This window comes from Callithrix jacchus, chromosome 3 (genome assembly GCF_049354715.1).
Source record: "Callithrix jacchus isolate 240 chromosome 3, calJac240_pri, whole genome shotgun sequence".
Classification (NCBI taxonomy): domain Eukaryota; kingdom Metazoa; phylum Chordata; class Mammalia; order Primates; family Cebidae; genus Callithrix; species Callithrix jacchus.
Window position 1 is genome coordinate 8,555,192 of NC_133504.1, and position 27,755 is coordinate 8,582,946.

At 52.1% G+C, this 27,755-nt stretch overlaps 1 protein-coding gene across 5 annotated transcripts in view; it reads left to right on the top strand.

Moving 5' to 3' along the window:
• Positions 1-15,853, top strand: part of DCTD (dCMP deaminase) — a 104,841-nt gene extending 88,988 nt beyond the window's left edge. For 4 of the 5 annotated variants that reach the window (XR_013532790.1, XR_013532791.1, XR_013532789.1 and 1 more), the window contains 3 exons: positions 3,484-3,662; positions 8,738-8,944; positions 14,249-15,853. The gene's annotated coding sequence lies outside the window, so the exon portion shown is untranslated. Of the gene's footprint in view, positions 1-3,483; positions 5,533-8,737; positions 8,945-14,248 lie in introns of those variants that run through there. The other variant, XR_013532788.1, reaches the window with a different exon arrangement.
• The last annotated feature ends 11,902 nt before the right edge of the window (positions 15,854-27,755 follow it).

A 27,755-nucleotide genomic window follows, 5' to 3' on the forward strand; every position in this document is an offset into this window, starting at 1 on the left:
TGGGCAGGGGACAGTGGTGATGGCTGTACAGCAATGGAAACGCACATCGTGACGTGGAGCTGGACACTTACTGACGGTTAAAATGGTAAATTTCATGTTATATATATTTCACGACAATAACAACAACAACTATACTGGGCCATATTGGAACCTAAAAACTACACTGGGCCATATTGGAACCTGAGGCAAAAGGAAAAACTAGTAATTCCAATCCTGTCTGCATTTAAAGTCTTGATATTTCGTTCAAGGATTTTTTGTATAAATTCAGATTTTAGAAAATGATTGCATTACAATTGTATCCCTCGTAATTGCTATGTGTTTTGGCAGCACCTTAAAATTTTCAGCCCTAACCGAGGCCCTGTGAAAGAGGGAAGGGAGGATCTCAGAAGGAAGGAGGAAGGAAAGAGGATGGAGGGTGTCTGCAGAAGTCGGGAGAGTTGCACAGGGGGGCTCTGAGCAGCTCAGGTATACAACGGCCATTTCCTAGTGTGGGACATTTCTAATGCAGGTGTCTTCAAAGGCCTTGGAAACCACTCCAAGGGGTGTTATAAATGAAGCAAGATGGGGCGTGTTGAGAGCAGGCGCACTGCTTGAAGCATGTGTCCCTGGAGGGAGTACAAGGATCTGTTCACGTGTGCTTTCTCTCAAGAAGAACCTTCAGGCAGAAAAAGGTGGAAGGAGCGCCAAGAGAGGGGAGGAGGTTCAGAGCTTTGACAACTTTTAACATGCTCTTGCCTCCTGAGGGGCGAGGGCCACAGCTGGGGTGACACCCTGGAACCCTGAAGGATGTTCAGCTGCTGGCGGTCCGTGAGGGCCTGTGGAGACGGAGAGGAAAGGGAGACACCCATGAGTTCTGTGTTGGTCCCAGTGAGCCACAAGAACACCTTGGCTGACCATCAGGAAGGAACGCAGGGATTGAAGGTCAATGTGGGGTTAACAAAGGCAGATCTGGCCAGATACCCCTGCATTTCAGGGAGTTACCTGCTTAGCAGATGAGAGCATGTGGTCGACCGAGCATTTCAGAGCTCTCTCCCAAGCCTCCCCTCATGTCTTTATTTACCTTGTTGTTGTTGTTTGTAGAGACAGGGGTCTCACTATGTTGCCCAGGCTAGTATCAAACTTTGGCCTCAGAGAGCTGCAGGCATGAGCCACTGCACCAGGCCCAACTCAAGCTTCCTGACTGATCTCCTGTTTTCACACTTGCCCCTGCTACAATCTCAGTCACGCCACTTTCTTCAAAGGCTGTCTCGATTTATCTCATTAATATTATCTCACTAATTAATTTGTTTATTGACTATTCCCTGTACCCCCCATTATATAAACTCCATAAGGGAAGGGACAGCGTCCATCTTGTTCAGTTTGGTGTCTCCAGCACTTGGAGCAGTACCCAGCACATAGTAGGAGCTTGAAAGAATAAATGAATGCGTGAGTGAATGAATGAAACTCTGATTTCAGCAAGGCTTTTGGCCAGTATTAGGCAGAAGGTGGAGAAAGTGACCTGGAAGACAGCACATTTTGTGGACAGTTGCCTGGGTAAATTTTTTTTTTTGAGACTGAGTTTTGCTTTTGTTGCTCAGGCTGGAGTGAAGTGGCGAGATCTCAGCTCACATTCTCCACCTCCCTGGTTCAAGTGATTCTCCTGCTTCAGCCTCCCGAGTAGCTGGGATTACAGGCATGTACCACCACACCTGGCTGATTTTGTATTTTTAGTAGAGATGGGGTTTCTCCATGTTGGTCAGGCTAGTCTCGAACTCCCGACCTCAGGTGATCCTCCTACTTGGCCTCCCAAAGTGCTGGGATTACAGGTGTGAGCCACCATGCCCAGCCTTGCCTGGGTACATTAATGGATATTGCCTCATGGATCAGAGGGGTGTCTAGTGGAAGGCCACAGGGCTCTTGGCACTATGCATTCACTGTCAATGACTGTGTTTGAACATCTTTAGCTGCACTTTAAATGTCATGTTCAGGCCGGGCGCGGTGGCTCAAGCCTGTAATCCCAGCACTTTGGGAGGCCGAGGCAGGTGGATCACGAGGTCAAGAGATCGAGACCACCCTGGTCAACATGGTGAAACCCCATCTCTACCAAAAATACAAAAAATTAGCTGGGCATGGTGGCACTTGCCTGTAATCCCAGCTACTCAGGAGGCTGAGGCAGGAGAATTGCCTGAACCCAGGAGGCGGAGGTTGCGGTGAGCCGAGATCGCGCCATTGCCCTCCAGCCTGGGTAACAAGAGCGAAACTCCGTCTCAATAAATAAATAAATGTCGTGTTCAGAGCAGGAGGCTGATGGCTTTGGTCTATTCCCACCACTGCCAGGTTACTAGGCCAGTTTAACAGAAATGGATGGCCCTTCTAAATGGGTAGGTTTCTAGAGAAGAGGAGAGCGGCTGGGCAAGGGCAGACTCAACGGGGCAGTGGCTGGTGCAGGTGGTAGTGGGCAGACAGGGTGATGAAGACGTTTGTGGGAGAGGGATTAGGTTTAGTCCATGAGGCCCCAGGGAGCCAAATGAGGGGTGGAGGTTGGAAGTTAGAGGCGCGTTTTTGGCCCGTGCAGGGGAGATGCTCCAAATCACTGGCACTGGGAGCGCCGGACTAGGAGACCTCACAAAGGTGAAAGTGTCTCCAAACAGGGCTTTAGTATAGTGCCTGGCGCAGAGTGAAGTTCAGAATAAACAGGATTCCCGTTTCTCTTGGAAGAAGGTCAGCTGAGGACTTTCACTGACTGCTGCTAGCGGAAGCGCTGGCCCAGTTGCTGCCTGAGGGTCCGAGGGTGAACGCCTGGTGCCCTGAGAAAAATGAACCACAGCGAAAGGAATAAAGACAAGGTGGTGATGGCGTGGTGGGGGGCGCAGGAGGGGTTGTCAGTGGATGTCCTGGGACTCCAAGGCGCCTGCAGAAAAGGGAGGGGGAGGGAACAGGAAGAGGAGGGGAGAGAAAGAGAAGGAGGGGAGAGGAGGAGGGAAAGAGAAGAAGAGAAGGGGGAGGGAAGAGGAGAAGGGGGGAGGGGAGAAGGGGGAGGGGAGGGGGTGAGGGGAGAGGAGAAGGAGGGGAGGGGAGAACGGGGAGAGGAGTAGGTGAAGGGAGAGGAGAAGGAGGGGAGAGGAGAAGTGGGGGAGAGGAGAAGCAGGGGAGAGGAGAAGGAGGGGAGAGAAGGGGGAGGGGAGAGGAGCCTTTCTGTTCTCTGTTTGGTTATTGTTCCTGTTCTTGCTGCTCCAACAGTGGCATTTGTCCTGTCCTGGGCACAGCAGCAGTGTGTTCCAGCTGCCAGCTTCTGTTTAAGCTCCCAGAACCACTCTCACCATGCCTCCCTAGAGGTCCCAGCCAGCAGCAGCTGGGCAGCACCTCTGCCCTGGGGGGTCCTTTCTCCAAACTTCCAGCTGTTGATACTCCCAGTCCCTTCCCGTTGTTCCCCATAGCACTTGGGGTAGTAGCTGCTTCCTGTTCATTATTGTCAATATTTCCGGGCCCCTTTTTTTCTTTCAGCTCTTCATCACCTTTGTAACCAACTCCCTGTGTTAAATTCCTTCTGTTGAAATCACTACATGGATACTGCTGGACTTTTGACTCTTCTCAATGGAAGTGATGACAGAGGGTCACCTGTGTGAAGGGCAGCAGGAGGTGTGGGGTGTGCAGAGTGCTACAGCAGTGGTTGCAGGAAGCAGGTAAGAGGCTCAGAGAGGGACAAGGTGCACACAGTCTTGTCTAAGTTTTGTAAGTTTGTCCAGAGGTCATGTGGGAAAGTATTGCAAATGCACTAGTCAAGGTGCCAGGGCCACTCTTAAAGATTAGAAGAATTTACTTCCCTAAAAGTATTTATGTTTCTCACATAAGGAAAAAGATGAGAATAAGAAAAGAGAAGAGGAAAAATGGACATGGACTTGTGCAGACCCTCTTCTTTCTTTCTTTTTTAATAGACTGTATTTTTAGAGCAGCTTCAGATTCACAGTAAATCTGAGACGGTACAAAGATTTCCCATATACTCCCCATCCCGACACATGCATGGCAGCTCCCATCATCAATCCTTCCCACCAGAGTGTGAATTCATTACAGTCCGTGAACCTTCACTAACATGTTATTATCAACCAAAGAAAAGAGTTTTGACATTAGGGTTCACCCTTGGTGTTGTACATTCTGAGTTTGGGCAAATGTATCATGCCATGGATCCACCATTACAGTACCATACAGAACAGTTTCGCTGCCTTCACACTCCTCTGTATTCTGCCTGTTCATCCTTCCCCGCTTCGTACCTAAACTCTGGCAACCACTGAGATTTTCACTGAGTTTCGCCTTTTCCAGAATGTCACCCAGTTGGAATCACATCTTTTCCTACTGCCTTCTCTCACTTAGTAATATGCACTCAGCGTGCTTTTATGTTTAGTTGTTTTGTTATTTATTTCTTTTGAGACAGTCTCTCATTTTGTTGCCCAGGCTAGAGGGCAGTGACTATTCACGGGCTTGGTCACAGTGCACTACAGCTTTCAACTCCTGACCTCAAGCCTCCTGAGTAGCTGGGACTACAGGTGTCTGCACCACGCCAGGCTTCGTTTCATTTTAATGCTAAATAATATTACATTATCTGAACGGGCCACAGTTTATTCATCCATTCACTCTCTGCGTGACATCTAGGTTGAATCCCAGTTTTGGCAATTCCGAATAAAGCTGCTATAAACATCCATGGGCAGGATTTTGTGTCGATACCAAGGAGCATAATTGCTGGATCAGATGTTAAGAGTATGTTTAGCTTTGCAAGAGACTGCCAAGGTGCCTTCCAACGTCACTGTACCATTTGCATTCCCACCAGCAATGGACGAGAATTCACGTTGCTCCACATCCTTGTCAGCATTTGTTATTGTCAGCATTCTGGATTTTGGCCATTCCCCTAGGTGTGTAGTGGCCGCTGTTGTAATGTGCATTTCCCTGATGACTTAGAATGTGGGGCATCTTTTCTTATGCATGTTTGCCATCTGTACGTCTTCTTTGGTAAGGTGTCTGTTAAAGTCTTAGGCTATTTTTTAATCAGAGTATTTATTTTGGCTTTTGTTGAGTTGTAAGAGTTCTTTGTATATTTTAGACAAGAGTCATTTGTCATATTTATCTTTTGCAAATATTTTCTCCCATTCTGTGGTTTGTCTTTTATTCCTCTTGATCTGTTTGGTCTTTTTTGCTGTGACACCTTCTTCTTTTCTTTTTTTATTATCACTACAGAAAAGTAAAATATTGGGAGACTTCCTAGCTCAGGATCACTTTTAGAAGAAAGGGAGAGAGGGAGAGAAAGTTATTAGGGATCATAGGACTCTGTGCTGGAGGCAAAGGCCAGGTGAAAGCCGGGGGTGGGGGGGTGGGTCTGAACAGTGGGCAGCACAGAAGCTCTGGACTCCCCAGAGGCAGAAGAAAGAAGATGCCAGGAGTTGGAGAAGACCTGAATGCTGGGGAAGAGGAATCTAAGAACAGCTTTACTTTGAAATTCTTCTCTGCTGTTGGACCCTCTCTTTCTGGCTATCATAGATGTTAAAAGATAGTCGATTTTCTCAAGACAAGTTATGAAATCATTTCCACCTCATCTTTCCTGTAACACACAAGCTGCAATTCTTTCCCATTTGTACTCACAAATAAATGGCGCTGGGGAAGGCTGGGGAGTTGGGGGTCACCTCCAGCCGCTCTTGCCTCAGTGCGTGGCGCTAGGAAGGCAAGCTGATGATGGCTTTGCTGGAGGCCACGGGGGTTTCGATTCATGCACAGACGGCCTTCCCTTAAATTTCATTTTCTGGCTTACTATTCAGAAACATCCTGAAAGAGAAGCCCAGCAAAGAGAGTTGACTCAACTTTTCATTTCCGCGCTGCCGCACCTCTCCCCGGAGAGGGGAAGGCTCTGGGCCTCGCGGATCTGGAGAACAGGACTGGGCTCCCCTGTGCTGCAGGACTGGGCTCCCCTCCGCAGACCCCAGAAGTGCAGAGTGTGCCCCTGTGAGAGGCACATTAACCGCGGCTATGTGGGTGAACTGACGATCGTTTAGGCCTGAGAGCCAACAGCACAGTAACGATTCTGCCCACCCCATATGGGTGTCGGATGAAGTTGACTGACTGTACACTTTATTCCATGACACCCATAAATTCTCTCTGTCTCAGACTTCATCAACTCAGCCTTCAGTTACAGTTTTCTCACGTGGTTTGTCCCCGGCCACCCCAGGGCCCCCGTGTAGAGGAGTGAGAGAGTGGCTTCCTGCGGGCTTTCCTTCCCCCTCCCCTCCACCTCCCCAGATTTGGTCTGTGGCAAAGCTTCTTTCCCGGGTCCTGCTATTTGGGGTCTTGCTGATGTCAGCAGAGGCCCACCCTCTTTGTTGCACTGATCCTTCTGGACTGAGGACAGGGATCTCAGGACCCCAAGAGCCTTTGTTTTCTGGGCAGCTCCCTGAAGCTGCTTCTCTTGAAGGGGCCTCTCTGTGCTCAGCCCTCCCTCTGGAGAGGCTGAGTTGTCACTTCCCCATCAGAGAAAGACAATCTGTCTGGGACCAGTGTCCTGACTAAGATGGGGTGCTGGCGGAGGTGTGTGAGCAGGTGACTCAGAGACTCCTCAGCACTCTTCTTCCTGTTAAAATATTAAAGTGGTCAGGCGTGGTGGCTCACGCCTGTAATCCCAGCACTTTGGGAGGCCGAGGTGGGTGGATCACGAGGTCAAGAGATCGCGACCATCCTGGTCAACATGGTGAAACCCCGTCTCTACTAAAAATACAAAAAATTAGCTGGGCATGGTGGCGTGTGCCTGTAATCCCAGCTACTCGGGAGGCTGAGGCAGGAGAATTGCCTGAACCCAGGAGGCGGAGGTTGCGGTGAGCCAAGATCGCGCCATTGCACTCCAGCCTGGGTAACAAGAGCAAAACTCAGTCTCAAAAAAAAAATAATAATAACTAAAGTATAGTCATACCATACAGTCATAAAAAACGATGAGTTCATGTCCTTTTTAGAGGCATGGATGAGTCTAGAAACCTCATTCTCAGCAAACTGACTGAGAACAGAAAACCAAACACTGCATATTTTCACTCATAGGCGGGTAATGAACAATGAGAACCCTTGGGCACAGGGAAGGGAATCACACTCACTGGGTTAGGTGGGGGGCTGGAGGGGAGGTGAGGGGAGGGGAGTGGCGGGGGCGGGGAGGATGGGGAGGGATGACACCGGGAGAAATGCCTGATGTAGGTGACGGGTGTGGGGCAGGGAGACAGCAAACCACCATGGCATGTATATAGCTATGCAACAATCCTGCAGGATGCAGGACGTGCACGTGTACCTCAGAGCCCAAAGAAGAGAAAGCAAAACAAATCCAGATTAAAAAATATATATTCCAGTCATCGCATCAGGGCCGATCCTGCTTACAAATGGCACTTTTCTCAAGATACACAAGTCATGCCCAGTAGGCTCTGGGCCAGACACATGCCAGGCCCCCGTGCTCCAACGCGCCCCGGGAGGATCAGAGCATCTCCAGCTCCACAGAGACCCACTCCTTTGAATCTCTCCCTGGGAGACAAGCCATTTGCCAGAGCCACATAATGGAGCATTCAGCCTTCCAATTTCCACATCTCTGAAGACTCTTCCAGGGCTTTGGGTGATTGCCTCAGGCTGGGAGGAAGGGAGGAAGGCGGGAAGGAGGTTTGGAGCCTTCATCTGATTAGAAAGAGGCTGCCATAGGCCCAGAAAATCAAGTGTGTTGTGAAGACCCAGCCAATGAGGAGCGAGCCTTACAGGGACCGTCCTGTCACCCCCTTTCCCCTGAGAGGCAGCCAGGGCCTGGGCAAGAGTGGTGTCATCTCCTGTGTGTCCGTGAGAAGACACATGCCGAGGAGGAGGTGGGGACGGTGCAGGCCCCTGAGAAGGAGCCGCTCACCCTGCGTGTGTGTGTGTGTGTGTGTGTGTGTGTGTGTGTGTCTTGGGGGCGGGGCTGCTGGTTTCAATGCATGACATCTCGGACTGCTCTCCACCTTGTTCCTTTCCTTGGGCTGCCCGGACAATGCACTCCATTATTACTTAATTAATACTGATTAATTATGAAGTGGCTGAAGCGAGGGCTTCTCCACTGAGAGGCCCCAGAAAACAAGGCAGGGAGCCCAGCCTGTGTGTCCGCCTGCAGCACTGCGCATTTTCACAGCACAGTTTGGGCTTCATGACGCGGCTGTTGCAGGGCCAGGACCCACTGCTGGTGGGGCAGAGACACGATCTGGGAGCTCAGTGGGATTCCCAGAGGCTCCCCGGGGAGCAGCAGCGCCCAACTCCTCTGCCCCTCGGAGGCTGTCAGAAGCCAGCACTCAATCCCTTACCTAAGCTTTCTCACTTTCATTTTTCTCTTTTTCTTTTTGAGACAAAGTTTCGCTCTTGTTGCCCAGGCTGGAGTGCAATGGTGTGATCTTGGCCCACTGCAACCTCCACCTCCCAGGTTCAAAAGATTCTCCTGCCTCAGCCTCCCAAGTAGCTGTGATTACAGGTGCCCACCACCATGCTGGCTAATCTTTTATTATTATTATTTATTTTTAGTAGACACGAGGTTTCACCATGTTGGCCAGGCTGGTCTCAAACTCCTGACCTCAGGTGATCTACCCACCTTGGCCTCCCAAAGTGCTGGGAGTACAGGCGTGAGCCTCCGCGCCTGGCCATGAATACAATCTTACTTGGAAATAAGGTCCTTTTAGATTCAGATGGGATCACATTTGATTCGAGTGGACCCTCCTCTAATGACTTGTGTCCTTAGAAGCAGAGGAAACAGAGACTCAGGAACACACTGGAGACAGTGCCTCATGACAACTGAGGCAGAGATTGGAGTGGTGTGTCAAAGAGTCAAGGCACACTGGCTGCCACCGGGAGCTGCAAGAGGCAAGGGAAGTTCCCCTCCTCGGAGCCGTCAGAGAGCGCGAGGCCCTGCCTGTGCCTTGATTTCGGACTTCCAGCCTCCACAACCGTGAGACAACTTTCTGTTGTTCTTACCCCTCACACCCCATCAGTTTGTGTAACTTTGTTGAGGCAGCGCTAGGGAAAGAGTACACCCTCCCACCCACCTCTCTTTCCCTCCCCTGTGCTGGACCGCCGGGCGTGGATGGGGAACAGGCCCGGCAGGGTTTCCCATGGGGCGACCCACAGGTGCCTGATTGAGCACCTGTGCGAAACAAACAAAACAAGACACCTACTTAAATCTGAATTTCAGATCAACAACAAATAACCTTTTTTTTTAAAGCATAAATATATCCCAAATATTGCTTGGGATATACTTATACTAGCAAATGATTAGCAATTGCTCTGAAATGTATTTAACTAGGCCTGAGTGTCTGCCTTTTATCTGGCAAGCCTAGTCTCCTGCTCCAGCCTCCCTCCCCGGCCATTTTCTTCCAGCCCATGGCTCACAGGACCCCTGGGGTGGGCTCTGACCTGCTCCTGGAGCACAGCAAGGTGGCTGAGTGCCCGAGCTTAAATCCACGAGTGCCCGAGCTCCTGGCTCCCCACGCACCGCCAGCTGCCTGCAGTCTGCACATCACCTGTCCCAGCTGGGTGCAAGTGTGGCAGGATTTGAACATACAGAGGAGGCAGAGGAGGCTGCAGGGAGGGGAGGACGAAGCCTGCCTGGGGCACCTTCCAGCAGGGGGACCAAGCCTCAGGCACTTCCTGCTGAGCGGTGCTTGGCTTGGGCCTGTGCACTTTGATTTGTTCTATTTTTAAGTGTCTTCAATTTCCCTCCTGGGGAAAGGGAGAAGGAGGAGGGAGGCAGGAGGTGGGGTGTGGGGAGTGAATCAGGGGGAGTCAGGAGTGACTGGCAGGGTTGTTGAATTCTAGGAACAGCAATTCCATGGCAAAGGTGGTGGGCGAGGCTTTTCGGGGAGGAGAGAGAGCGTGGCCGGCCAGGCCAGAGCACAGGGCACCTGAAGGAGCTCAGGGACAGAGGAAGTCCGGTTCTTGGCTGAGAAGAGACTGAGGGGCCTGGGCTTGGGTGCTAGACCAGCCTACTCAGAAGGACTCTGCAGCACCAAGGATTGGCACATGGTGGACACGGTGACTCTGAGCACACACGCTTGGGTGACTAGGAGGACAATGGTACCATTTCCCCAAAGCAGATCCCAGGAAAAGGAGGAACCGTGGGAAGCAGAGGCCCCAACCCCACAGTGTGCTGGAAATGGCCGTAGGCATTTGTGGATGGTGACTGTCCAGCAGGGTGTGGCTCATTCCAGAGAGCCTGGGCATTCAGGCAGGGCGGCCATTTGCCCCTCAGGGCTGAGGGGCACAGAGCCAGTTCCTTCTGTGAGCGACAGCAGGACTCATGAGAAGGCCCATCCTGTAACTGGTGAGTGTGGAAGGGCATCTCTGCAGAGATCAGACCTGGGGGCCAGTGTGGCAGAGGGCTTGGGGAGGGGGCACCACATTCTGGATGAAGGACAGCTCTGCAGGTCTTTGTAGCAGGATGTGCCCTGGTCCTGGGGTCAGCAGGACCACCGTTTCTGGGCAGGAGGCCTTTTCTGAGCTCTTGGACAGAAGGGCTCAGGGCTTAGCCCATTCATTCGCTCACTGCTTACCCGCTTCACAAACAAGTTCTGTCACCTGCCTGACACTGTCGTGGAGCCCGGGGATGCAAACATGCCTGATCCCGAGGGGCTGAGTCTGAGGTCAGACACAGGAACCAAGGAGGGCCATCGCCGTAGAGCCAGGAGACCCCAGGATGGAAAGCCCTCAGGCCTTGAAGTCACACATACCTGAAATTGAATCTTGGCTCAGCTTTTCACAAAAGCTCTTTCAGATTGAGTTTCCTCATCTGTAAAATGGGCAAAGGCTCAGATCTACCTTCAGGGTTGTTATTGTTGGATTAGAGATGCTGAACCTAAATTCCCGCACATACTGCCTGGCCTGCGACAGGCCCTCAGTGAATTGCAGCTGCTGGAGAAATACATGCAGAGCACAGTGGAAAGACACCTAAAGAGTGGCTTGAGCTTATCTTATTTGACCTCGAATATTGAAAATTGGTTGGGTTCTGTAACCGCCCAAAGGGTTCATCTTGCTTGCTGCCTGGACAGCGCCAATTCAAGACCAGGGGATTGCAGTAGAGTAGTTCACACAGGGCCGGCTGTGTGGGAGACCGGAGTTTTGATGTTCCCCACATCAGTCTCCCAGAGCAATCGGGGAGCAGAGGATATTTGTGTCGTTGTTGCTGGTTTTTTCTGAGATGGAGTCTTGCTCAGTTGCCCACGCTGGAGTGCAGTGGCGCGATCTCGGCTCACTGCAACCTCCACCTCCTGGGTTCAAGTGATTCTCCTGCCTCAGCCTCCCGAGTAGCTGGGACTACAGGCGCATGCCACCATGCCAGGCTAGTTTTTTTTTGTATTTTTAGTAGAAACGGAGTTTCACCATGTTAGCCAGGAAGGTCTCGATCCCCTGACCTTGTGATCTGCCCACATTGGCCTCCCAAAGTGCTGAGATTACAGGCGTGAGCTACCTCACCCAGCTGGGGAGCAGAGTTTTTCAGGATAACTTGGTGGGTGGGGGGAAGCCAGTGAGCCAGGAGTGCTGATTGGTCAGAAATGAAATCACAGGGAGTTCCTGGGAGGGGGCCTCAAGATCAGATGAGCCAATTTATTGATCTGGGTTGTGCCAGCTGATCCATCAAGTTCAGGGTCTGTAAAATATCTCAAGCACTGATCTTGAGCAGGTTAGGCAGCAGTTTGGGAAGGTCAGAATCTTGAGGCCTCCAGCTGCATGACTCCCAAACCGTAACTTCTAATCTTGTGGCTAATGTTAGTTACAGAAAGGCAATCTAGTCTGCAGGTAAAAAGAGATCTGCTTCGGGAAAGGACTGTTACTGTCTTTGTTTAGACTATAAAGTAACTTTCTCCTGAAGTTAGTTCAGCCTGCGTCCAGGAATGAACAAGGACAGCTTGGAGGTTAGAAGCAAGATGGAGGGCCGGGCGCGGTGGCTCACGCCTATAATCCCAGCACTTTGGGAGGTCGAGGTGGGTGGATCACGAGGTCAAGAGATTGAGACCACCCTGGTCAACAAGGTGAAACCCCGTCTCTACTAAAAATACAAAAATTAGCTGGGCATGGTGGCGCGTGCCTGTAATCCCAGCTACTCGGGAGGCTGAGGCAGGAGAATTGCCTGAACCCAGGAGGCGGAGGTTGCGGTGAGCCGAGATTGCGCCATTGCACTCCAGCCTGGGTAACAAGAGCGAAACTCCGTCTCAAAAAAAAAAAAAAAAAAAAGCAGCAAGATGGAGTCAGTTAAGTTAGATCTCTTTCGCTGTCTCAGTCAGAATTTTGCAAAGGTGGTTTCAGTTTCATGAGGACTCTCTTGTAATAAAACAGGGCCAAGAAGAGAGGTATTTGCCATTGAGCCTTAGTTAATCTTCATATCAAATCCAAAGGCAGTTTAGATTCTGGAGCCACAGTTGTTTGGCTTCAAATTCTAGCTTTGCTGTCTGTGAGCTGTGTGACCTTGAACAAGTTACTTTACCTCTCTGTGCCTCAGATTCTGCAGCTCTGGGGGCGGGATGGGGGCAATACTGTATCTATTGTGTAGAAATTTTTGTGAGGATGAAGTGAACTCACAGGTGCAAAGCATTTAGAGCACTGTCCATGCCTGGTGCAGAGGCGCAGGCCTGTAATCCCAGCAGTTGGGGAGGCTGAGGTGTGAGGATCGGTTAAGGAAGGGCAAAGTGTGTGAACTATGTGGAAAGGGACTGTGTCCTCACCACACAGCTGCTTCCTGAGGGGAGAGGCCACAATGGAGGGAGGCTGAACACAGGTTCCTGTGAAACCCACACCAGGGCAGCAGCTGACGAGCGAGAGCCTTAGAGAGGTAGGAGATCCGGAAAGGAAAGCTCTGCATGCAGAGAAGGGCAGGTTTCTAGAAGCTGCTGGAAAGCGCAAGAAGGGGCGGGAGCCAGCAAGGGCATGGGGTTGGTGCCCAAGACGGTAAACAATTGGGCAGCAGAGGGAAGAGCTCAATTGTTTCAGAGCAGAAGTGACCATGCAGAGCAGAGGAGAGCAACCCCCCTTCAGGAAACCTGGCTCTGTGGGGAGCGGAGGTGTGGGAGTACGCAGAGCAGGCCTGGGCCACCCCTGGAGGAGCTGGCCTGGGAGGGCCTCTGGGCATGGTGGCCGAAGCCTTTGTTTTGGTTAAAGCAGGGAAGGAAAATGATTGGCTTTCCAGGGTTCTGATCTTGGGTGGAAGAATCAATCCAATGCCACACACAGGAGACCGTGTGATGTGTGCTGCCGGGGTGCGGGGGGCACCTCTGTGTCCTCAGCCCCAGCCTGGGTAGCAGGAGACCGTGTGATGTGTGCTGCCGGGGTGTGGGGGGCACCTCTGTGTCCTCAGCCCCAGCCTGGGTAGCAGGAGACCGTGTGATGTGTGCTGCTGGGGTGCGGGGGGCACCTCTGTGTCCTCAGCCCCAGCCTGGGTAGCAGGAGACCGTGTGATGTGTGCTGCCGGGGTGCGGGCGGCACCTCTGTGTCCTCAGCCCCAGCCTGGGTAGCAGCATCTCCCTGGAGCCCAGTCTCAGCACCCCTCAGAGCTGGCCCAAAGGGATGAATGGAGGTAATTAGAGCAAAGACCCACGACTAAAATCATGCACACCATGGACCAGGGTGCCTCAAAGGAGCTTCTGACTCTGGCTGTCTGTGCGGTCCCCACTGTGGTTGAGGTGTCCAGTATTGGGGTTCAGAAAACAACACTCCAAAATGAAGGCCTCAGAAGCAAAGGCTTTTCTCTGACCTTTCCATGCCCTCCTGCCTCTCAGCCCCATTCCCCCAGCCATGGAAACTAGAATCCCTTTTCCTCGAGGTGAGTCAGAGAAACCACAACCTCTTCTCCCCAAAGCCCACCTTAAAACCTAAAAATATTGCTCAGAATTCCTCCCACCCTTCTGCATAAGAACTGGCCACAAAGAAACTCTCTGATCTACCTTGCTGGACTGCGTAAGACCCCATTTCGGAGAGGACCCTGCCCACACCCGGAAGGAAGGAAGCTGCCCAGAGAGGCCAGGCAGAGTGTGGACAGACAGGCCCTGCTGGGCACCCCGCTCAGGCACCTAACGTTAGCCCCTGCTCTTCTGTCCAGTCATATCTCACTGCTGTCCAGAATTTGTTGAACTTAAGCAGAAATCAATTTCCTCTTATCTGTGTGTCTTATTCTGAAGGCTCCTGTGTACATTCATTAAATACATTTGTGTGCTTTTTCACCTATTACTCTGCCTTATGTGAGCTCATTTTTCTTTTTTTTGGACAGAGTCTCACTCTGTAACCCAGGCTGGAGTGTAGTGTCCAACTAAGAGGGATATAGTCCCAGCGACATACCTCATTATTGAAGCCCACATGCCGAGTGGATCTCTTCGACGACCCCTGCTACATTAATACACAGGCTCTTCAGAGTACACTTGGCTCTGCTGGAAATCAAACCCAACCACTGGGGAGCCCGTGGCACTGTGGAAAGGCACCAGAAACTGTTCAGCCAGGTGCTGCGGCCCAGCCTGCCAGCTCACATTCTTTGCCACACATTAAGCAGCAGCTGTGGAGTGAAGAATGCTACCATCGCAAGCTGAGCAGGAAGGCAGCAGAGAGCCTCTTGGTAAAGGATGGGGACTTTTTGGTTCGAGAGAGTGCAACATCCCCTGGCCAATATGTGCTGAGTGGACTACAGGGAGGCCAAGCAAAACATCTCCTGGTGGATCCTGAAGGCAAGGTATCATTGACTTCTCATTAGAGGTTTCACTGGAGTGCAGTGGCATGATCTCGGCTCACTGCAACCTCCACCTCCCAAGTTCAAGCTATTCTCCTGCCTCAGCCTCCCTTGTAGCTGGCATTACAGGTGAGGTGCACTCCACCATGCCTGGCTAATTTTTCTATTTTTAGTAGAGACTGGGTTTCACCACATTGATCAGGCTAGTCTGTAACGTCTGATCTCAGGTGATCCGCGTGCCTCGGCCTCCCAAAGTGCTGGCATTACAGGCGTGAGCCACCACACCCGGCTGTGAGTTCATTTATTAGCAAAACTTCAGAGGGCAGAGGTTTCCCCTCCCCCATTGTGCCAGGCATGGGGATGGGCAATGGCACAGCAGGCCTCTAGGAGCTGCTGACATCTCCTTTGGGGGAGAGACTCTTTTCTCCACCACCCACCTGGCGAATGAACACGAGAACCAACAAGGGAGATTGAGGATCCTGAGCCCTGGGGCCACAAGGGAGCCCACTGGGCCTGGGACGGAGGTCAGTCTCAGGTGAGCTGCGTCCTCAGAAGTTTCCAGAAGGCAGCACTGTGCACACTGTTGCCCAGTCGTAGAGAGACAGAACATTTTTATCTGCTGACTTTAGAAAATAAAAAGGACATCAAATGATTCCATTTCTTTTTTTTTTTTTTTTAGGGAAAAAGAGAAAAAGAAGGGGAAAAAAAGAAAAAGAGGGAAAAAGGAATATTACTTCATTCCTAAAATGGGTTTCAATAATGGCCGATCAATATTTTGAGTGTTTAAAGTGGTTAATGCATATTTTATGTGTTTAAAATGGGGACCTCTATTGTGTTTATTTGTTCTGGCTCTGAGTTCAAGTCCTGGATATCGTTATCAATTTGTTGTCTCGTTGAATCTAAATCTCATTATGTGTCTTATGTATCTGGGTGTTAAGATCTCTTATTGTTACATTAATCCTTTTACCCTTGCATCCTTGTAGCTTTGAAATCTATTTTATTAAGTGTGAGAATTGCAACTGCTGCTTTTTATTTATTTATTTTTGCTCTCCATTTGGTTGGTGAGTTTTTTTCCATCCCCTTGTTTTGAGTCTTTGTATATCATCAGATATATCGTTAGATTTTGTGGATAATATATATTTTGTGTGTTTAACATGGAGAGCTCTATTGAGTTTATTTGTTCTGGATCTTAGTTCCAGTCCCGGGTATCGTTATCAATTTGTTGTCTCGTTGAATCTAAATCTCATTATGGGTCTTATTTATCTGGGTGTTAAGATCTCTTATTATTACATTAATCCTTTTACCCTTGTATCATTGTAGCTTTGAAATCTATTTTGTCAAATGTGAAAATTGCAACTCCTCCTTCTTATTTATTTATTTTTGCTCTCCATTTGGTTGGTACGCTTTTTTTTTTTTTTTTCCAACCCTTTATTTTGAGTCTATGTATATCTTTGGATATACTGTTAGATTTTGTCTGTATCTTTTGATTGGGAGATTTGGTCGATTTAAATTTAGGGTTGCTGCCATTTGTTGTTAACTGGCTATTTTGTCCTATCGTTGATGAAAATTCTTCTTTATGTTAATGCTCTTTACTTTTTGGTGCATTTTTAGAAAGGGTCATACTGGTTGTTCCTTTCTGTGTATAATGCTTCTTTTAGAAGTTCTTGTAAAGCAGGCCTGGTGGTAATAAAATCTCTGAGTACTTGCTTGTTCCTAAAAGATTTTATTTTTCCTTCAAATGTAAAGCTCAAATTGGCAGGATATGAAATTCTGGGCTGAAAGTTCTGTTGATTAAGTATATTGAATATTGGCCCCCACGCTCTTCTAGCTTGTAGGGTTTCCGTTGAGAGATCTGCTGTAAGCCTAATAGGCTTACCTTTATGGGTGACTTGATCTTTCTCTCTGGCTGCCCTTAATATTTTCTCCTTCGTTTCGATCTTGGTGAATCTAATGATTATGTGCCTTGGGGTTGGTCTTCTTGAGGAATATCTTTGTGGTGTTCTCTGTATTGCCTGGGGTCGAATAGTGTCCTGCTTTGCTAAATTAGGAAAATTTTCCTGGATAATGTCCTGGAGAGTATTTTCCAGCTTGACTTCATTCTCTCCGTCACATTCAGGTACACCAATCAAGCGTATATTAGGTCTTTTCACATAGTCCCATATTGCTTGGAGAATTTGCTCATTCCTTTTTATCCTTTTTTCTCTATTCTTGTCTTGTCGTTTTGTTTCATTAAGTTGGTCTTCTACCTCTGATACCCTTTCTTCTGCTTGATCCATTTGGCTGTTTAAGCTTGTACATATTTCACTGAGTTCTCGTGTTGTATTTTTCAACTCCATAAGTTCATTTGTATTCCTCTCTATATTGTCTATTCTTTTCAACATTTCATCGAACCTTTTTTCCAAGTTCTTAGTTTCTTTACATTGGGTTAGAACAAGTTCCTTTAACTCCCAGAAGTTTCTTATCATCCACCTTTTAAAGCCTACTTCAGATAATGGAACACAGTCCTTTTCCATCAGGGCTTGTTCCGTTACTGATGAGTCCTCTTCCATCAGGGCTTGTTCGGTTGCTGATGAGTCCTTTTCTATCAGGGCTTGTTCCGTTGCTGATGGGTTCTGATTTTGAGTATACTCGGCCTTCTTAGGCTGTTTTTTTCCCTTCATTGTAAATGAACCGCCTTTCTAATTAGTTTTCTGAGTCGACGTCCGACTTATTGATTCCCAGTGCTGGGATCCGAGCAACCCACTGTGGCAGCCTAAATAGCAGCGATAAGACTGATGGTGCTCTTCTGCCCGGGAATCTCTGGTCTGGCTTCCCTCTTGAGTCCGCAACAAGCGGCTCTGACTTCCCGGAGCTCCAAACTCCGGTCAGTAGGGGAAGCAGTCCCGTTGGCTCTGCATGAAGAGCTGCTGCGCCGAGACGCCGGCAAAACCGCTGCGGCGGCCACAAGAGTCGCGCTGGTGACCCGTGGGGCTCCTCCACTGGGAATCGGCTAATCGGTGAGTGACGAAAATTCGTCTAATGATGTGGCGTCGTCTCGTTCTCTGAGCTTTCACTGGGAGCTACAATCCTGAGCTGTTAGTGGTCGGCCATCCAAATGATTCCATTTCTGTGAACAATAGTCTGCTTCAGCTCCCTAATGGGGTTAGCAGGGAGAGAGGTGGAGAGGGCAGAGCGAGATGGGGGCAGTCTGCCGGGAGAGAGATGCCTCCGCAGGGGGCAAAGTTGAAGGCCCTGCGGAGAAGCCCCAGTGCGGATTGAGGCAGATGGACCCTGGGGTCTGGGCTCTGCTCTGGGTCTGGTGCAGGCGCCTCACACCCAGCTTGCAGTGGCCTGTGGGCAGCACCGTCACCTGTCGCCTGCTGTGGCCTTTGCTTTGAACCATTAAGTCACTCTTCAATAATTTAAACCATTTCTTTCTACACCATAAGTGACTGACTTTAACATTTTTTCAGTTTAGTTTCGAAATAAAGGCCAGTGATCTGGAGGTCTGTGGTTGTTTTGCAGAACAGAAGCTACGGAGGAGGCCACGTGTCTGGATGGGGCAGTGGCTTTCTGAGCTCAGGGCACATCCCTGGGCCACACTGTCCCAGTGCCCGGCGGGTGCCAAGGAGCTGGACTTGCAACTTGGGCAAGACACAAGGGCACCCGCCAGGCCCAGACAGGCCATGGCACCACGGAGCAGGCGCCAGTCCAGAGGTACTTGCTTTATGCAAAGATGCAGGGATGGGAAGCGACAGGATTTCTTGGGAAGTGGGAGAAACTGCACTCAGCTGGATTTGAGGAGGTGTCCAGCACATTAGGACCTGGAGAGGCCCGAGAGGGATTTGAAATCACTGGGGGCCCTGAACGCCCAGCTTGGGAGCCACAAGGTAAGTGGGAAGAGCATGGTTTCTGGAGTGATCTGGCAGGATTTCAGCCCTGGCTTCCCACCCTCCATGGATCTGGGCAAGCCATTTATCTGCGGGAAGCCCAGGGGTCTGTGTTCCAGAACAAGGCCTGTGGGACCGCCCTGGACTAGCACTGCAGGGATGGCCCCGGGGACTCATCAGCAGCCCGCGCCCTCGCTGGTGCCCTGTACAGGCATACCCACTGCCTATGGACTTGGGTCTAACCTGGGCTGATGGCCGGAAGAACCATCCTCAGAATGGGTCCAGGCTGCCCTGACCCGCAGAAGCCCGGCTCCAGACAGCCTGGAACCAACCTCCCCAGTAACACCCGGAGACACGCGACAGACGCCCCGTGCTCAGGGCCATGCTCCAAGCACCCCATGTGCTCTGAGTAGCTTCATCCCACCACAGCCCCTGGACCAAAACGCCCCATTTACAGAAAAGGACATTGAGTCACCACGAAATTGAGTAACTCACCCAGGTCTATGCAGGTCCGAAGGGAAGAAGCTAGGACAAGCCCCGAGCAGTCTCCCCGGAGCCCTGGCCTTGACCTCCACAGCTCTTGCTCTGTACAGCCTCAGCCTCCCTTCCCCCTGGCCCAGGCACTACTGCTCACCCTTCAAGCCCAGTACAGCCTCACCTCTTCCAGGAAGCCTGCCTGACCCTCCAGGTCGTGCTGAGGTCCTTATGCTGTGCTCACAGCCAGCCCTGCTCTGTTTACAAAAGTTCTGTGTCCGCCTCCCAGTTGGACACAGCACCCCAAGGACAGGGATATTTTTTCTGGCACCTTCCGCCCTGCCTCTTGTATGCTCAGGTGTGCCTGCTGCTCACAGACGTGGGGACCGACAGGTTGGGTGGCCTGACCCTCACTCCTACTTTCAGCTGGGCAGCTAGGCCTGTGTCTGCTTTGCCGTCTTGTGAGATTTCATTGACAAAAGAAAGCCGCAGCTAAAAGCTAGTGGCAGACCATGCACGGGGGTCTCATGGGATCTTAGACTTAGCCCCGTGTGGGGTCCCTCTGGCATCCTGGCCCCTGTGGTGGAGGTGCCCAGGGATGGTGATGGGTGGCACAGCAGGCTCCAGGAGCTGCCCCAGTGCTTCCTCTGGGGGAGGAGCCCCTTCCTCCACTGCCCTCCTGAAAGCCAGTCCTGAGGGTCCCCTCCTTCATGCTTGCAAAGCCCTCCATGGCAGTCCCAGGAACTGGACACCAGAGAAGCCCTGACCAAGGACATCATGAGCAACCCAGTGCTCTGAGAGCTGGCGTTCCCACCCAGCCCTGGCCCATCCTGGACACAGATGCTTCCCTAGCAACAGTGCTGGGGGCGCTGGCTCTGCTGCCTCTCATCCAGGCACTCCCGAGCAAGGGAGGCTGATGGGAGAGTGGGTAACATTGGACATGGAGGAAACTGGGGGGCAGGGGCAGCAGGTGGTTGCCTTGCTATAGTCAGGCAGAAATGTGTGTGTGTGAGACGAAGGTGTGGTGAGTGTGTACGTGTGGTGAGGGTGTGTGTGTGTCTACGTGGTATGTGTGTGTGGTTGGTGAGGGTGTGTGTGGGGTGAGTGTGTGGTATGGTTTGGCTGTGTCCCCACCCAGATGTCACCTTGAATTATAGTTCCCATAAGCCCCACGTGTTGAGGGTGGTACCTGGTAGGAAGTGATTAGATCACAGGGTGGTTTTCTCCTCCCATCGTGCTGTTCTTGTGATGGTGAGTGAGTGCTCATGAGATCTGATGGTTTAAAAGGGGCTCTTCCCATTTCATTTGGCACTTCTCCTTCCTGCCACCCTGTGAAGAAGGTGCTTTGCTTCCCCTTCCCCTTCCACCTTGATTGTAAGTTCCCTGAGGTCTCCCAGCCATGCTGAAGTGTAAGTGAAGTCACCCTCCTTTCTTTCTAAATGACCCCATGTTGGCCCGTGCTTTACAGCAGTGTGAAAAGAGACTAACGCAGTAAATTGATACCACAGAGAGTGGGGTGCTGCTGTAAAGATACCCCAAAATGTGGAAGTGATTTTGGAACTGGGCAACAGGCAGAGGTTAGAACAGTTTGGAGGATTCAGAAGAAGATGGGAAAATGTGGGAACGTTTGGAACTTTCTAGAGACTTGAATGGCTTTAACTGAAATGCTGGTAGTGATATGGACAATGAAATCCAGGCTGACGTGGTCTCAGATGGAGACGAGGAACTTGTTGGGAACTGGAATAAAGGTGATTCTTGCTATGCTTTAGCAAAAAGACTGGTGGCGTTTTGCCCCTGCCCTAGAGATATTGGAACTTTGACTTGAGAGAGATGATTTAGGATATCTGGTGGAAGACATTTCTAAGCAGCAAAGCATTCAAGAGATAACTTGGGTGCTCTTAAAAGCATTCAGTTGTATACATTCACAAAGAGATAGTTTGGAATTGGAACTAATATTTAAAAGGGAAGCAGAGCATACAGTCTGACGATGTGATAGAAAAGAAAAACCCATTTTCTGAGGAGATATTCAAGCTGGCTGCAGAAACTTGTATAAGTAATGAGGAGCCAAATGTCAATTAGCAAGACAATAGGGAAAGCATCTCCAAGGCATATCAGATGTTTTCGCAGAAGCCCCTCCCATCACAGGCCTGGAGGTCTAGGAGATAAAAATGGTTTTGTGGGCCAGGCTTGCTGCTTTGTGTAGTCTTGGGACCTGGTGGCTTGCATCCCAGCTGTGGTTAAAAGGGGCCAATATACAGCTCAGGCAATAGCCTCAGAGGGTGCAAGCCCCAAACCTTGGCAGCTTACACATGGTATTGGGCCTGAAGGTACATAGAAATCAAGAATTGAGGTTTGGGAACCTCCACCTAGATTTCAGAGGATATATGGAAATGCCTGGATGTCCAGGCAGAATTTTGCTACAGGGGCAGAGCCTTCATGGGGAGCCTCTGCTAGGGCAGTGAGAAGGGAACTGTGGGGTCAGAGTCCCCACACAGAGTCCCCACTGGGGCACTACCTAGTGGAGCTATGAGAAGAGGGCCGCCGTTCCCAGACCCCAGAATAGTAGATCCACCAACAGCTTGCACCATGCACCTGGAAAAACTGCAGACAATGCCTGCCCATGAAAGCAGCCAGAGGGGGCTGTACCCTGCAAAGCCACAGGGGTGGAGTTTCCCAAGGCTGTGGAAGCCCACCCTTTGCATCAGAGTGACCTGGATGTGAGACATGAAGTCAAAGAAGTTTATTTTGGAGCCTTAGGATTTACTGCCCTGCTGGATTTCGGACATGCATGGGGCCTAGAGCCACTTCATTGTGGCCAGTTTCTCCAATTTGAAATGGGTGTGTTTACCTAATGCTTGTACCTCCATTGTATCTAGGGAGTAACTAACTTGCTTTTGATTTTCCAGGTTCATAGGCAGAAGGGACTTGCCTTGTCTCAGATGAGATTTTGGACTTGGACTTTTGATTAACACTGGAATGAGTTAAGACTTTGGGAGACTATTGGGAAAGCATAATTGGTTTTGATCATGTAAGATCATGAAAATGTAAGAACATGAGATTTGGGAGGGGCCAGGGGTGGAATGATACGCTTGGCTCTGTGTCTCCACCCAAATCTCATCTAGAATTGTAATCCCCATAATCCCCACATGTCAAGGGAAGGACCTGATGGGAGGTGACTGGATCATGGGGCTGGCTTCCCTCATGCTGTTCTCATGATGGTGAGTAAGTCCTCACAACATCTGATGGTTTTATAAGTATTTGACAGTTCCTCCTATGCACACAGGGACCATGTGCTGTCTCCTTTGCCCACTTTCCTTCTCCTCAAGTTTCCTTTTCTGGAGCAGGGCAAAGCCTGGGGTGCTGGTGGGCCATGTTTGCAAGTGACCATACTCTGTCATTCCCTGTGTGGCTACAAATATTCGCGCCAAACGGCATTGTCTTCAAACGGTGAGCAGTGAGTGCTGGGGTGGGGACGGGGCAGCCACTAAGCTCTGTACTGTGGGAAGTGTGAGGAGGTGCCAGGGAGCCCTGCTCACCACTGCCCTCCCTGGTGAATGGGAGCTGCGGGGAGAGCAACCCCTTTCCCTTCCCCGGCCCTCCACGCAGCTGAGCTTCGTGGCTGGGGTTCCCCCAGCTCAGGGACTTTCCCAGGAGTTGGTGAAAGACCTCTGGGTGGTAGCCTTGATGGCACCATGGGCGCTTTCTTTTAGCTTTTTCTCTCCGCCACACACATATACACACACATGCACACACGCATGCACACATGCACACACACGCACACACCTACGCATAGTGTGCGCATGCATACACAAATGCATACATACACACATGCACACGCTCACATGTACACACACGTCCACACGTCCATACATGCACACCCCCCACACGCACTTGCACATGCACATGCACACGCACATGCACACATCTGCACACAGCGGGCACACACGTGCACACACATGCGTACACTCGCGTGCGCACATACATTACGTCCACACATCCATACATGCACACACACCCCCACATGTGTGCGCGCACACGCACACATGCACACGCACACCCCCCCACACATAGTGGGCTTACATACACATACGCACACACATGCATACACCCATGCGTGAACACATCCACACGTCCATACACACACCCACACACATGCACACACACATGCACATGCACTCATGCATGCACATACACAAGCATATGTGCACCCCCCTCACACATGCGCCTGCACACGCACATACACACATGCACACACACCCCCACGCGCGCGCACACACATGCACACGCACATACCCACACATAGCACGCACGTACACATACGCGCATGCTCACATGCATACATTCACATGCGCACACAGGTTACATTTACACGTCCACACACCACACAAACGCGCGCGCATGCACACGCGCACACACATGCACACGCGCACACACACACGCAGCGTCTTGGCAGGGGAGGTCGGGAGAGGCGGCTGGGGTCGAGGTCTGGGCCCACTGTAAAGATGGGGAAACCGAGGGGCAAAGGCCGGTGGCCGTCTCCCTGTCTCGCAGGGCCGGCCTGAGAAGGGGCCTCCCGCGCTGGGCTCCTCCCGGCTCTGCTGCCTCTCCGGGGAGTTGCTAAGTGTGATTAACTGGAGCACTAATTGGCGGGGGCCGCCGAAAGAGCCTGAGTGGTGGCGAGGCGAGTCCTGTTTCCCTTTGATTTACAGGAGCAGGGCGAGCCTGCCGTCCGCGTCCTAACAGGGCGAGAGGAACACGGGCAGCAGCCGCCTCGGAAAAGGCCGGAGCCCGGCTCCCCGCGCCGCTCGCAGGCAGCGCCCGGGATGGCGGAGTGGGAACCGGGGTGAGGGACTCAGGCTGGGCGCGGGTGTGCCCGGGACCTCCCAGCCTGTGCGGACGGCCCAACAACTTGTGGTTAGGACTGAGCTCCCAGGAGATCAGATCCAGCCAGAGTTGTCACGGCAGGCGGAGCGCTGGCTGCTGCCGGTGGAGAGCCCGCTTCTGGCTTTGGCAGAGGCCCAGGGTGGGAAGAAACCTGGCTGAAGGCCACAGGCCTTCCTGCAAACCCGGGCCCGAGACCTGGTGCAATACCTTTCCTAGTGCCACAGCCTCCTTGGTGATGTTCTTGTGTGCGTGCGTGTGTGTCAGAGACACACACACACAGAGATATGCTTGTGTGTGTATGTGTGAGAGACAGAGGCAGAGACAGAGATATGCTCGTGTGTTGATTGAGACAGACAAAAATATGCTCGTGAGACGGAGAGATATGCTTGTGTGTGCGTGTGTGTGTGTGTGTATGAGGGACAGAGAGACAGAGATACGCTCGTGTGTGTGTGTGTGTGTGTGTGTGAGAGAGAGAGGTTGAGAAGAGAGATTGCGAAGAGAGATATCTCACTCCCGGCCTCCCCATCATTCCTGTTCCCAGTGGACAGGGGAGCGCTTTGCCCTCCTGGTGCGTGGGGAGGAATGAACTGGGCACCTGGGCACGCCGGACTCCGGCTCAGAAAGCAGGGCCTCTGCGGTCATCCCGTCACTGCTGCTGGCGCCTGGCTGATCTCGGGGTCCCGTTAGTGGCCCTTTGGGATTCCACGTGCAGCTGCGCGTGGTGCGGCCCAACCCTGCCTTTCCCTAGGTGACGTTTTGGCTTTCCCGAGCCATCGCTGGCCTTCTTTCTCAATTCAGCGAGAACCTGGGTAGGAAAAAGGGCCTGTTATTGGCCTCCCCAAATGCCAGCGGGCTGCTGCCAGGGCCGGTTTCTGAAGGCAGGACACCAGCAAACGGGCTGCCCTCTAAGATTAGCATCAGTTGGTTTCTCTGGGTGAAAACCCGGGAGCAGAAGGTTGAACCCCTCCCCAGTCTTCCCTCCCGGGGGCTGTCGTGGCCCCGCAGGCTTGGGTGGGTAGAGGAGGGAGTCTGGGTGTCCCCGCTGCAGGGAGGTCGGGCCGAGGGGGCTGGGAGCGGCGGGGAAGCGGGAGGGCTCTGGCTCTTCCAGGCTGTCACTCTGGCACGTTCCGTGAGAGCCCCGCTCTCTCAGAAATAAAAACGCCACTCCGAATTTCAGTGATCCGTTCTTCTGGGACATTCTCCCCAGCGACAGGACTGTTAACGTGAGAAGTAAAAGGGAAACAATGTGATAGTTCAGCAATCACTGTTTGCGGGGGGCTGCAGAAGGCGGATCGCCCGCGGACAGTTCCTGGGAGGAAGGGCCTTATTTTGATCCGCGGGTGCGAGGCGCGCGGGTGACGGTGTCCGCTCCACGTGGGGGGCCTCGACCGGGCCCAGGCCTCGGGGCGGGGCTGAAGCACAGGTGTGGAGCTCGGGGGCGGAGCAGAGGGGAAGGGAGGGTCGGGGTGGCGGGTGGCCGCGCCCTCTCTTGGGTTTCCCGTTACTTTCTGGCCCGGGAGCTGCCCCTTTGGCGCCCAGACTTTCCTCACTACCGCCGCGCGGCACTAGGGGGCGCCGGAGCCCTTCCTGAAAGCGCCGCCATCCCCTGCAGGGCCCGCCCTGGTCCCGAGGCCTCCCCGCCCCCGCCCCGCTGGGGGCTGCAGGAGGGGGCGTCCCAGGGCCCCTGCCCACGGGGCCGCCGGATACGGGGACGGCTTTTCCAGAGTCCCGGGAACCCAAGGGGAAGGCCAGAGGGAAGCCCCAGATGGGAGGACTCAGGGCAGGGTGCCGGCGTCCCCTGGCTACCTCCCGTTCTCTGCCTGGCACCCCCTCTGTGGTCCGCAGCGGCCGGGCGCCTGTCCATGCTCCAGGCTGAAGCTGAACGCCAGGCTCGTGTGTCCGTTTGAGCTTGGAAATCATGTCATTAGCCGAGTGAGGATATTTTACAATCTGCTTGTTTGTAAGCTTTTGTCAATAACAAACCGGGGATGAGGGGCTGACTCCAGGTCCCTCTGAGATCCTGAGTCATCAGCGTCCCCCTGGCCCACCGACGGAGCCCTGTGGCTTTTCTTCCAAACCTTAAAGGACAGATGCGCGCTTAGCTTCAACCTGACCCATTGCAACCAGAGAGCTCTGCCAGGGTAAATCCAGAAAAGAGCGAGAGATGACAGGGAGAGAGAGAGAGAAGAGGGGGAAACGGTGGGGGGGGGGGGGGAGAATGAACCGTGGGTGCCAGGGTAAATCCAGAAAAGAGCGAGAGATGACAGGGAGAGAGAGAGAGAAGAGGGGGAAACGGTGGGGGGGGGAGAATGAACCGTGGGTGCCAGGGTAAATCCAGAAAAGAGCGAGAGATGACAGGGAGAGAGAGAGAGAAGAGGGGGAAACGGTGGGGTGGGGGGGGGGAGAGAATGAACCGTGGGTGCCAGGGTAAATCCAGAAAAGAGCGAGAGATGACAGGGAGAGAGAGAAGAGGGGGAAACGGTGGGGGGGGAGAATGAACCGTGGGTGCCAGGGTAAATCCAGAAAAGAGCGAGAGATGACAGGGAGAGAGAGAGAGAGAAGAGGGGGAAACGGTGGGGTGGGGGGGGAGAGAATGAACCGTGGGTGCCAGGGTAAATCCAGAAAAGAGCGAGAGATGACAGGGAGAGAGAGAGAGAGAAGAGGGGGAAACGGTGGGGTGGGGGGGGGAGAGAATGAACCGTGGGTGCCAGGGTAAATCCAGAAAAGAGCGAGAGATGACAGGGAGAGAGAGAGAGAGAAGAGGGGGAAACGGTGGGGTGGGGGGGGGGAGAGAATGAACCGTGGGTGCCAGGGTAAATCCAGAAAAGAGCGAGAGATGACAGGGAGAGAGAGAGAGAGAAGAGGGGGAAACGGTGGGGTGGGGGGGGGAGAGAATGAGCCGTGGGTGCCAGGGTAAATCCAGAAAAGAGCGAGAGATGACAGGGAGAGAGAGAGAGAGAAGAGGGGGAAACGGTGGGGTGGGGGGGGGGAGAGAATGAACCGTGGGTGCCAGGGTAAATCCAGAAAAGAGCGAGAGATGACAGGGAGAGAGAGAGAGAAGAGGGGGAAACGGTGAGGGGGGGAGAATGAACCGTGGGTGCCAGGGTAAATCCAGAAAAGAGCGAGAGATGACAGGGAGAGAGAGAGAGAGAAGAGGGGGAAACGGTCGGGGGGGGGGGAGAATGAACCGTGGGTGCAGAGACAGAGACAGTTCTGGGGACTATTTTCGCAGAACATTCCCCGGAACAGGTAGAGTAGACTTTCCGTGGTGATCGCGTGGGAGGAAGGAGGAAGGTCTGGGATAGGGCAGTCTCCGGCCCAGCGTCATTAATCACGGCGCGGTAAGAGCTGCGGCCTGGTGAGCCTCCTCGCCAGCTTCCGCTGAGCGCCCCATTTTCAGCCTTTCAGTCACGCCAGAGAACTTGTCATTTTAACTCCTCGTGCATGTATGCTCCCCGCAAACTCCACTGATAGACTTAACTTGTGAACATTTTAAAGAATTCACGTCGTAAATCCTGTCGGTTGTGTGCCGTGAGCTATGCCATAGAGAAATGGCCGCTGTGGGTGGAATTCAGAAAATCTGTACACAGGTAGAAGAACGCGGTTTCCCTGTGGCCAGGGCCTGCTAAGCTTAGCTCGCAATTTACCCTGTAAGCAGGGAGACTGTTACCAAGCCAGTCTCTTGCCCTAAAAGTCACAAATGTATGCTTCTAATTTTAATTTTCCTGCGCTTAGATCGCAGAAGGATTTATTAAATTTGCTTTGAGGACCCCATTTACTCTAAACTGAATAACGATGTTACTCGAGGCCGAGAATCAGTTGATTGTAAA